Consider the following 9851-nt stretch of genomic DNA (forward strand, 5'->3'; position numbering starts at 1 on the left):
AGAAGCAACAACATTAGATGTTCAAATGTAGTTTGTTTGATTCTTGTGTTTTCTATATAGTAAACTCAATGTGTATTTGTGGTGACCCCATATAACATTTCCAAGGATCAGCTGGTGATTTTGAACTCCAGACCTTTTGATTCAAATTGGTCTGAGCATATCATGCTGTATCATACCAAGACTCCAATGTACATAGTCAATGTGTATGGTTGCATTTTGTTTTGGTTGTTGAAAAATGCATTTGTGATGTATCAGTCATTGGTCTTGCAAAATTCTATCATACAATTTCCTACGTTGCTTCTATAACCAAATCCATATTTTCCATAGATCTACCTAAGCAAGATACAGAGTTGAGACTATTGATGTATTTATTGTTAGGGTTATGGTTAGGACTAGAATTAGTGTTCAGGATAAGGTTAGCTAGAGCTAGGAGTAAAGCTTGGTCCAGTTTTCATGGTTACAGTTAGGATTCTTTTAATTTACTTATTTTTTCTTGAAATCTGTTTGATTTTCTCTTCATTTGGAAATTCTTTAACTCTATTATTTTTACTTTATGGGGATTATTTTTGATGCACCTGTGTCTCTGGTTCTCTGTTTTCAGTCTTATAGTTTTGTTTTACTTTGCATACTTCTATATATGGGTTGAATCTAGGTGATATTTTCATATATGTTAATCTCAGGTTCTTTCCTTCTATTGATGGTTCTCTATCTAAGCAGCTCCCTTTAGAATTTTCTGTAAGGTTGCTCTGGATTTTACAAATTCTTTTAATTTCTGTTTGTCAAAAATGATTTAATTTCACCATTATATTTGATGGAGAGTTTTCCTGGATATATGATTCTTGGTTGGCAATTTGTTTCTTTCATAGTTTTATATGTGTCATTCCATTGTCTTCTTGCCTGCATGATTTCTGCTGAGAAATCAGATTCAGTCTTATTCGTTCTCCTTTGTAGACATCTTTTAATTTTTTCATTGGCTACGCTCAGGATTCTTTCCACATCCTTGGATTTTAAAAGCTTGGTTATGTACTGGTGTTTTTCTTTTGGGGTATATCCTGTTTGAAGTTCAGTCAACTTCTTGAATGCCTGATCACTGATAGAGCAGAGGCTGTGCAGGATGGGGGTGCCATGCTGGGTTGGTAAGGACTGGGATTGAATATATCCTCTGCTACCAGGAAAGCAGAGGAACAAGGGAGAATGGCACCCCTTTGCCACCAATCTCCAGTCACATCCTGGGCTCACAGGCTGCTGTATCAACAACAGCTGTTGGCAAAAGTTCACGATGACTGCTCAACACCATGCCAGCCCACAGTCCAACAGTTTTTCTTGCCTCTCAGTGCTTCTGTTCAGCTTCCTTTTCTTGTGAACACTCAATCCATCTCTCTGTCCTATCCTCTGATACTCAGGGATCTGGAATTATCATCTGTTGTACTTGGTCTCTCATGTCTTTGTTTTAGAGGATTAGTTTAATACATCTGCTTACTCCGCCTTCTTGCCCTGGACTTATAAAAGTTTGATTTATTGACTACTGATTTCATGGGTGTTGATTTTTAGATTCAAGTAGAATAAAATCCTAGAAAACTGCAATTTTCTCATCCTTTACCATGATGTTGTTTATGGACTCAGTTGACTGAGCTGATGACTGAGCTGCATGAGAAATGCAAGCAGAATTCTGTAGGGAGCATGTCATTTTTTGTTTTCAACTTTTATTGTGAATTAAGTGAATGCTTACCTAATAGAGCATCAGTTTTACATTCAACATATCATATGTGTTGCTTCATTACATGTTTGCAATTACATCCATGTCAGACTGCAAAGTCATTTGAACTGCAAGGTTGGTTGTTCAAGCTCACCAGTTGCTCCTTGGAAATCCTATACAGGGTTGCTATGGGTCGGAACCAAATCAACTCAACAGCAATTCACAACAACAACAACCAACAGTTAACAGTATTTACCTCTTTTCATTTTATTTTTTGTTTTGCTCCCTGAGTGTCCCACTAACTTCATGTTTCCTCTGATCACCTCCTTTTTGTTGTATATTATCTGCCCTGTCACCCATATTAACATGTCTGCTCTTTAGTCCATGAATAATTTTCCTTCCCTCATAATTATTGTAGATTCTTTATTTGATCAAGAAATCCTTTTTACATTTCTTAAATTTGACAACATCAGTCTCATACAATATTTGTCATTTTGTAATTGACTAATATCACTCAGCATAATATCCTCCAGGTTCAACCATGTTGTGAGATATTTCACAGATTCATCATTATTCTTCATTGTTTTGTAGGATTCTTCTATGTGTATATACTAGAGTTTTTTTAACCATTCTTCTGTTGATGGGTACTTAGACTGCCTCCATCTTTTTTTGTGTGATATGTCTCTTGTAGACAGCATATGGAAATATCTTCTTTTCTTATCCCTTCTGCTTTATATGTCTGTTTTCCCCTTCATTCTGCAACTAAGTACACTCATGAAAGCTTGAAAGCAAGCCACTTCATACCTTTGCAACCCTCCCCCACATTTTTTATAGGGAATAAATAAATTTCTCATCCCTACCAACCCAGTATACTGAGGAAACAAGGCTGTTCCTGATAAGAATCTTTCCATTCTGGTTGGAATTTTGAGTCACTGCATTCATAGGCAAAAAACTAGTTTGTGAAATTGTAGCAATTTCCACTTTTCTCATTATCATCTTTATCTTCTTTGGTTTGAGTTCTGTTCAAGTAATCATTCAAGCTAGGTCAAAAGGGTACTAGCTGCAAGACTAGGAGTTCACATACACTGCCCTGTACTTTAGCTGTCTGCTTCACTCTCAGCTGTAGGCCCCAGGGACTAGGTCAGTTGTGACATGTAAATTTGAGTCCTGTTAGAAATGGAAAGCAATGGTAGGGTGGTGGTGGTGGTTATGTGCTGTAGAGTTGATTCCAACTCATAGTGACCCTGTACAGGGTTTCTGAGGCTGTAAATCTTTACAGGATCAGAAAGCCTCATCTTTCTTCCACGGAACAGCTGGTAGTTTGAAACTGCTGACTGTGCAGTTTGCAGCCCGATTCGTAACCACTATGCTATCAGAGTCCGTAGATACCTATATATTAGCTTGGCATTTTGGATAGAGGATCAGGCTGAAATTTTCAATTTTAGAGGGATTAGTTTAGTGAAAGCATCTAAGTCCATAAGACCAGATAGGACCTTTAAGGGAGAAAGTACAGATTGAGTGATAAATAATTAAAAAACAAACAAACAAAAAAAAAAACTATCCCATTGCCATCAAGTTGATCCCTACTCAGAGCAAATATAAACATGCACCTATAAGGATGCTTATAATAATAAAATATCAATTACACTGACTACTCCAATAAACATTTTAAAATGTTGTTGTTGTTGTTGTTAAATGACATTGAGTTGATTCTGATTGACAATGACCCTGTATAAGGTTTCTGAGGACTGCCTGGTGATCTTGAACTGCCAATCTTGCAGTTCAAACCAACTTTGTAGTCCAGCGCATTAACCTACAACACCACAGCAAGATTCCATTAAATATACTGTACTATAAAAGGCAAAAATCAAATGATCAAGTGTAATCAGGTGATTTTTAAATGTTTCTTAAATCTCATAAATAATGTACTATAACAATCAGACTGTTGCATGACATATTACTCTACTTCATGTATTTAGCCTCCTAACAATTTACAATGATCATTTTAGAAGTCTCTGGGTGGTGTAAAATGGTTAAGCACATGCTTATTAGCCAAAAATTTGCTTATTCAAACCCATGCAGCGGTACCAAAAATTCAATCCTGATGATCTGCTCATAAAAGATCAAAAAAGATTTCTGCACACATGGGATTTCCATGACTTAGAATCAGTTCAATGCCAAATAACAATAATAACAAAAATGTCTCTTATATTTCAATTTTTGTAAAATAATTATTTTATTATTTATTTCATTTAAAAATATTTTTAAGATTTTTACATTCTAGGTGTAATATACATATTGTTGTTGTTAAGTACTGTTGAGTCAGTTCCAACTCATAGCGACCCTGTATAGGGTTTCCTTGGAGCAGCTGGTGAGTTTGAACCTCCGACCTTGCAGCTCAAAGTGACCTTGTGGTCCACTGCATTAACCTGCAGCACTACACTAAGACTTCTAATATATATAAATATATATATACACACAAATATGTAGTACATATATATGTATGTGGGTGTATGTGTATGTATAGTATAGTATATATACATATATTTATGTATGTGTGTGCATATATATGTATTATTGAAAGATGTTTTATATGAATAGTTCAAATTTCATAAATAAATGAATTTTGACAGTATTTTATGAAGGTTAAAGAACAGGAGACAACCACAATCATTGGAGGCACTTACATATAATAAACCCTATCCAAAAGATGAAAGAAGCAGTAGTCCTTGAATGGATTATGACTGACAGTGACCCCTATGTGTCAGAATAGAGAGCAGCTTCATAGTGTTTTCAATGGATGATTTTTCAGAATTGGATTACCAGAACTTTCTTCCAAGGTGCCTTTGGTAGACTCAATCCTCCAATATTTTGTTAGCATTCAAGCACTTAAATTTTCACAACTTAGCTAGTTTTCCTAAAGACTGTTTTTGTTCTTGTTAAGTGCTATTGATTCAGTTCTGTCTTATACCAATCCTGTATAGGGTTTCTCTGAACAGCTGGTGGTTTTGTACTGCCAACCTTGTAGTTAGCAGTTCAGTGCTTTTTCTATAGCACCACATTTAAAGATTAAGAGCCTTTTAAAAGTAGCCACTAAAAATATCGCAAAGTTTATTTGTAAGTATTCCCTTTCAGTAAATGCTTGGATGAATTTCTGACTTGATAAAATCTGGCTGTCAGATTTCAAGCAATTCAGACTGTCTCATATTGTACCTCTTCTTTTTAACTCTGGCAGAAGATGTGAAGAGGATGAAAATTTAACACCAAATATGGTCAGTGTCAAAATAAAAGCAATGTGCCGTGCTTGGAGTTAGCATAGTAGAACTAAGAACTAGTGATAGATTAATAATGTAGGAATTACTACAAATTCATTTTAGAAGACAGAAACCTTTAGATCCTCATTCAGTGATTATTTTATAAGTAGAATTTTGACAGCAGTCTGAAACTAAAATGCATACCTGGCACAAAGCACAATACCAATAAGCAAAGGAAACAACATAGTCAGGGAACAAAATATAATGTGGAAAATGACTGGAGTTGTGACTTCTATACTATGTTGGTTTTAAAATCTCTGAATTAGAAGTAGCACTGCTGTTTTTCTCAACTAGTTCTAATGGTTAAGAGGTAGTTGTATTTGACCCACTTATATAATGTGACACCAGAATTTGTTTGTTTTACTGAGCAAATTAGCTGTACCAGTCAACATGGTAACCTAATAGAGATAATTTGGGCTTCTGACTCTATGCCAAACAGAGGAATGACCAATTCCATAAATTTAACAAAAAACATAATTTCCTGTATGTATGTATGTATTTATTTATATAGTTTGATATATAAACTCAGTTTCAGATTACCTTTTACAGACTTGAAAATGACATAGACTTACATGGTTATACAATTTGAAAAGCTTGATTTTGTTAGCTAGTAAAAAAGTCTATATCTCAACAACCAGGGAAGTAACAATCTAAAAAATCAAATGATGTAATGTATTGGGAAAACATGCTACAAAAGACCTCTTTAAAATGCTTAAAAACAAAAATGTCACTAAACAAAGTGCAGCTGACCAAAGTCATGGTCTTTTCAATTTTCTCCTATGCATGTAAAAGCTCGACAATGAATAAGGAAGACTAAAGAATTGTTGATATTGAATTATGGTGTTGAAGATGAATATTGAGCATACTATTGACTGCCAAAGAAAAGAAGAAATTTATCTTGGAAGAAATAGAGTCAGAATAATGTTTAGATGTGAGATTGTCAAGATTTCATCTAATTTCTCTTGGACTTGTCAAGAGGAGCCAATTTCTGGAAAAGGACATCATGCTTGGTAAAGTAGAGGGTCTGAGAAAAAGATGAAGACTCTGCATTTGAGTTTGATTGGCACAGTGGCTGCAACAATGAGACTAAATATAGCAAGAATAGTGAAGATGGCACAGTACTAAACAGTGTTTTGTTCTATTGTATGTTATGTCCCTATTAGTCAGAACCAACTCATAGGCATGTAGCAAGAACTTCATTTAACTAAAATTCCTTAGCAGATTAATTTCAAGAGTAAAGAATTAGAAAGTAAGCATCTTATGGGAGACACTGTATCAAAAACTCCCTGTTTAAAAACAGAGACTGGATATTTATTGGTGGTGGTTATGTGCCGTGGAGTCGGTTCCGACTCACAGCGACCCTGTACAGGGTTTACAAGGCTGTAAATCTTTATGGGAGCAGAACGCGTCATCTTTCTCCCGCGGCACAGCTGGTAGTTTCGAACTGCTGACCTTGCTGTTCGCAGCCCGATTCATAGCGACTACGCTACCAGAGCTCCTTTATTTATTAGGATTGCTAAATAAATGATTTACATTACATGGAAGCATTTTTTTTTTTTCTTTTCATTGTTATTTGTTCACTGACACAGCAATGTTTAATAACGTTTAAAAATTAAATCTATTGGATGTGTGTACCGTACTCTCAAAAAAAAAATCAGTTCTGATATTGTGGAGGTAGGTCATCATTTTGGAACACATGAGAGGCATGAAATATAGTTTCAGGATTTATAACAGTTATAAGACAAGCTTGATTCCACTTACCATTATTTATCCATTCTAGAAGTGACTTAAGATTTAGCATTGAAAATGATCTCAACATTCAAATATGTGTAGTTTGTATACAAATTGATCCATGTTTCTCACAGATTTAGATGTGATTAGGTTCACCCCTTATCAGAGCAGCTTTAAATCTTTTCTCAATGGAGAATTGGACTCTGGCTTGTTTTCTAGACTTTAAAGAAGTGGTTTGAGATATTGAATTTTGCTTATGAGAAAGAAGAAATGCATTTGGGAGGAAGTAGCCTAAATTGGAAATTGTTGTTGTGTGCTGTTGAGTTGGTTCCGGCTCATGGCAACTTTATGTAGGGTTTCCAAGGAGTGGCTGGTGAGTTTGAACCATTGACTTTGCAGTTCAAACTAAGCTTGAAATCGAGTGCTTATCCTACAGGACTCCATACCAAACACTATTTGCTGATATTTGGAGATATATATTATAAAAGTGCCACTCAAGTTACTGCTGTAATTGAACCATGAGATCAACTGTTGATTAAAGGGCCTCAAAGGAAGAGGAAGAGTGGCTCTCAAAGCATGTCAGGCTAAGAAGCTTTCTCTTCATGAATACTGAGATAAATCAAGAGATCAACTAAATTATGAAGTACAATGTAAAAAAAGCGAAAAGAGAAGAGAAAGGAAAGGAAAGGCAATACTGATAGGGAAGAAAAATGGAAAAGAAAGAAAGGAAAGAGAGAGAGGAAAAGAAACAACCTCTGGAGCTATGCACCAAGAATGATAGAAATTATGAAATTATTCAGACAGTTACACAAAACCAGAAGCTTATCATTTTCCCATGAGTGTTTGTTCCCACAATGTAATTATCTGTGCTTCTTCCAGGAGAAAGTAAGTATCTGTATGTAGTATTTTAGCACTACACACAATCAATCTTGTCCACTTGCATACTTTTGAATAGCTAGTCCTTAAACTATTAATCGAAGTAAAGTGCATGCTTACAAATGCTAACATAATAAAAGCAGGGAAATTATGTTGAAAACTTTCAAGTTATATACATTACCATCTGAATTGGTGAAACCAAGTCTGAGACCTCAGAGCAAGCAAAAAATCATCTATACTGCATTTTAAAAATGTAATATGCAGGAAAGCCATTAATGGCTTGGAAAGTGTATTCACAAGAATGAAAATATCACCTTCAAATTAGCATTACCAATGCTTAGTTATGTTAGTTTATGAGCCAGGTATGAAAGTTCAAAGTGTCGTGGAATCTGCTAGGAATTTTAACATAAAACAGAATAAAGAGTAGGATCACTTACATATAATATAGAGATATAATTTATATGAAAGATTATTAAGCTCCCATAAATATGCACAAGGAGCTCTGGTAGCGTAATGGTTATGAGTCAGGCTGCCAACTTCAGGGTAATCAGTTCAAAACTAACAGTGGTTCCACGGGAGAAAAATGAGGCATTCTGCTCCTGTAAAGATTTACAGTCTTGGAAACCCTGTGCAGGGTCACTGAGTCAGAACCGACTTCACAAAATCAACAATATGAGCATCCCATGTTATTAATTTAAAATGAACTGGTTTACACCTGTCTTGCATTTTTAAGACTTAATAAACCTTTTTGTTTATGTGAATTGACATCTCATCTCTACTTGTTTAAAATGGGAGGATGAGTACAAAGATGCAGAAATAGAAGGCATACCTCTGAAGCAATGACTATTATTTTTCATTTCCTCCTCACCCTGCAGATCTTATGTCCATAAAATTGGTGGGCCACTGATTGAGACAAAAAGATGGTAAGTAAATGTTTAAATAATTAACTTGTACTGAGGTTTAGTGATCACAGTCATTGGAATAGAGAGTTTTACTTCAATTTTTGGAGTCATAATTTACATGCTGGATTTTCTTGGAAACGTTATTTAATCTAAATCTTATTTTTTTCTATTAAAAATATAAGAAAACATTTGGTGCGTTGTAAAGAACAAATGAGGTCATGCAAACGTTTAACAAATGTGCCACACAAGGACATGTATTTAGGACTCAGTTACAATGCTTCCTAATAATTCCCTCTGGTTTTTAGAATAGTGTTCTTGCTCAGGACGTTCTGTAAACTTAAACTAAATATCAACTATTTCAAGACTCTTGCCTTACCTTGTCTAAACTATTTCTACAGAAATTGCCAATATATTCAGTTTGTCTATGTTAACTGATTACAAAAGTAATTATAAAATATGTAAATACAACTTTACACATTTTGCTATTGAAAAGTATATTTGCTTTTTCATTAGTCTGTGCTAACAATATGTTTATTTCAGAAGGGTGGTAGCAAACATATCATTGGTCTTTATCTCTACAGGGAGGAATATCGTTTTATAATATTCCAAGTGACCTATTTGGTAAATTAATTTATTAATACACAGAAAAATAGACATTCCTTATATTTATACTCTAATTTTTATGAATATATTCTTGTTTGCAAAGAAAGGTATTAATTGGGATACTGTGCTTCAGCACTATTGAAAAGAAAATACGTTAACCTGATATAAAATATTGTTGGCAACTGTCATGCAATTAATTACTTTTTATGATTCTTAATCCCACATTCTTTGTAATTTTTACTAAATGATTGTGTAGGACAATGCAAATGTGATATTTTTATGGTTCACAAAGGAGACTGGATAGCTTGCTAATAATGAAAATAAGGTACATGGTATCCATGAGGTTGGGACATGTAAATATAGTGTATGGCACTCTAGCATGGGGATTATTCAGTTTTGCCATTCCTCTAGGTTTAAATAAACCATCTAAAAAGCAGAAAAGGTAGCTCCCACTACCATCAAAAAAGAAGAACCGGAAGTGGAGCACATCTTTTGGACTCGAGATTTATGTGCTAACCTTCCCCAACCCAGAAGACAGGTAATTGTAACATCAGAAAGCACTATAGATGTCATGGCAACAGAGACATCACAGTCAAGGACAAGAGACATAGTGGTAAGTTTTCTAGCAAGCAATAGTGCAAGTGGGACAGTCCCACTAGAAAGGACAAGCAGACCAGCCTGGAATAACTAGAACAATAGAAGATACATCTTCAAATAAAGATCAGCAGG

Source organism: Chrysochloris asiatica, unplaced genomic scaffold (assembly GCF_000296735.1).
Source record: "Chrysochloris asiatica unplaced genomic scaffold, ChrAsi1.0 scaffold00043, whole genome shotgun sequence".
NCBI classification, from domain to species: domain Eukaryota; kingdom Metazoa; phylum Chordata; class Mammalia; order Afrosoricida; family Chrysochloridae; genus Chrysochloris; species Chrysochloris asiatica.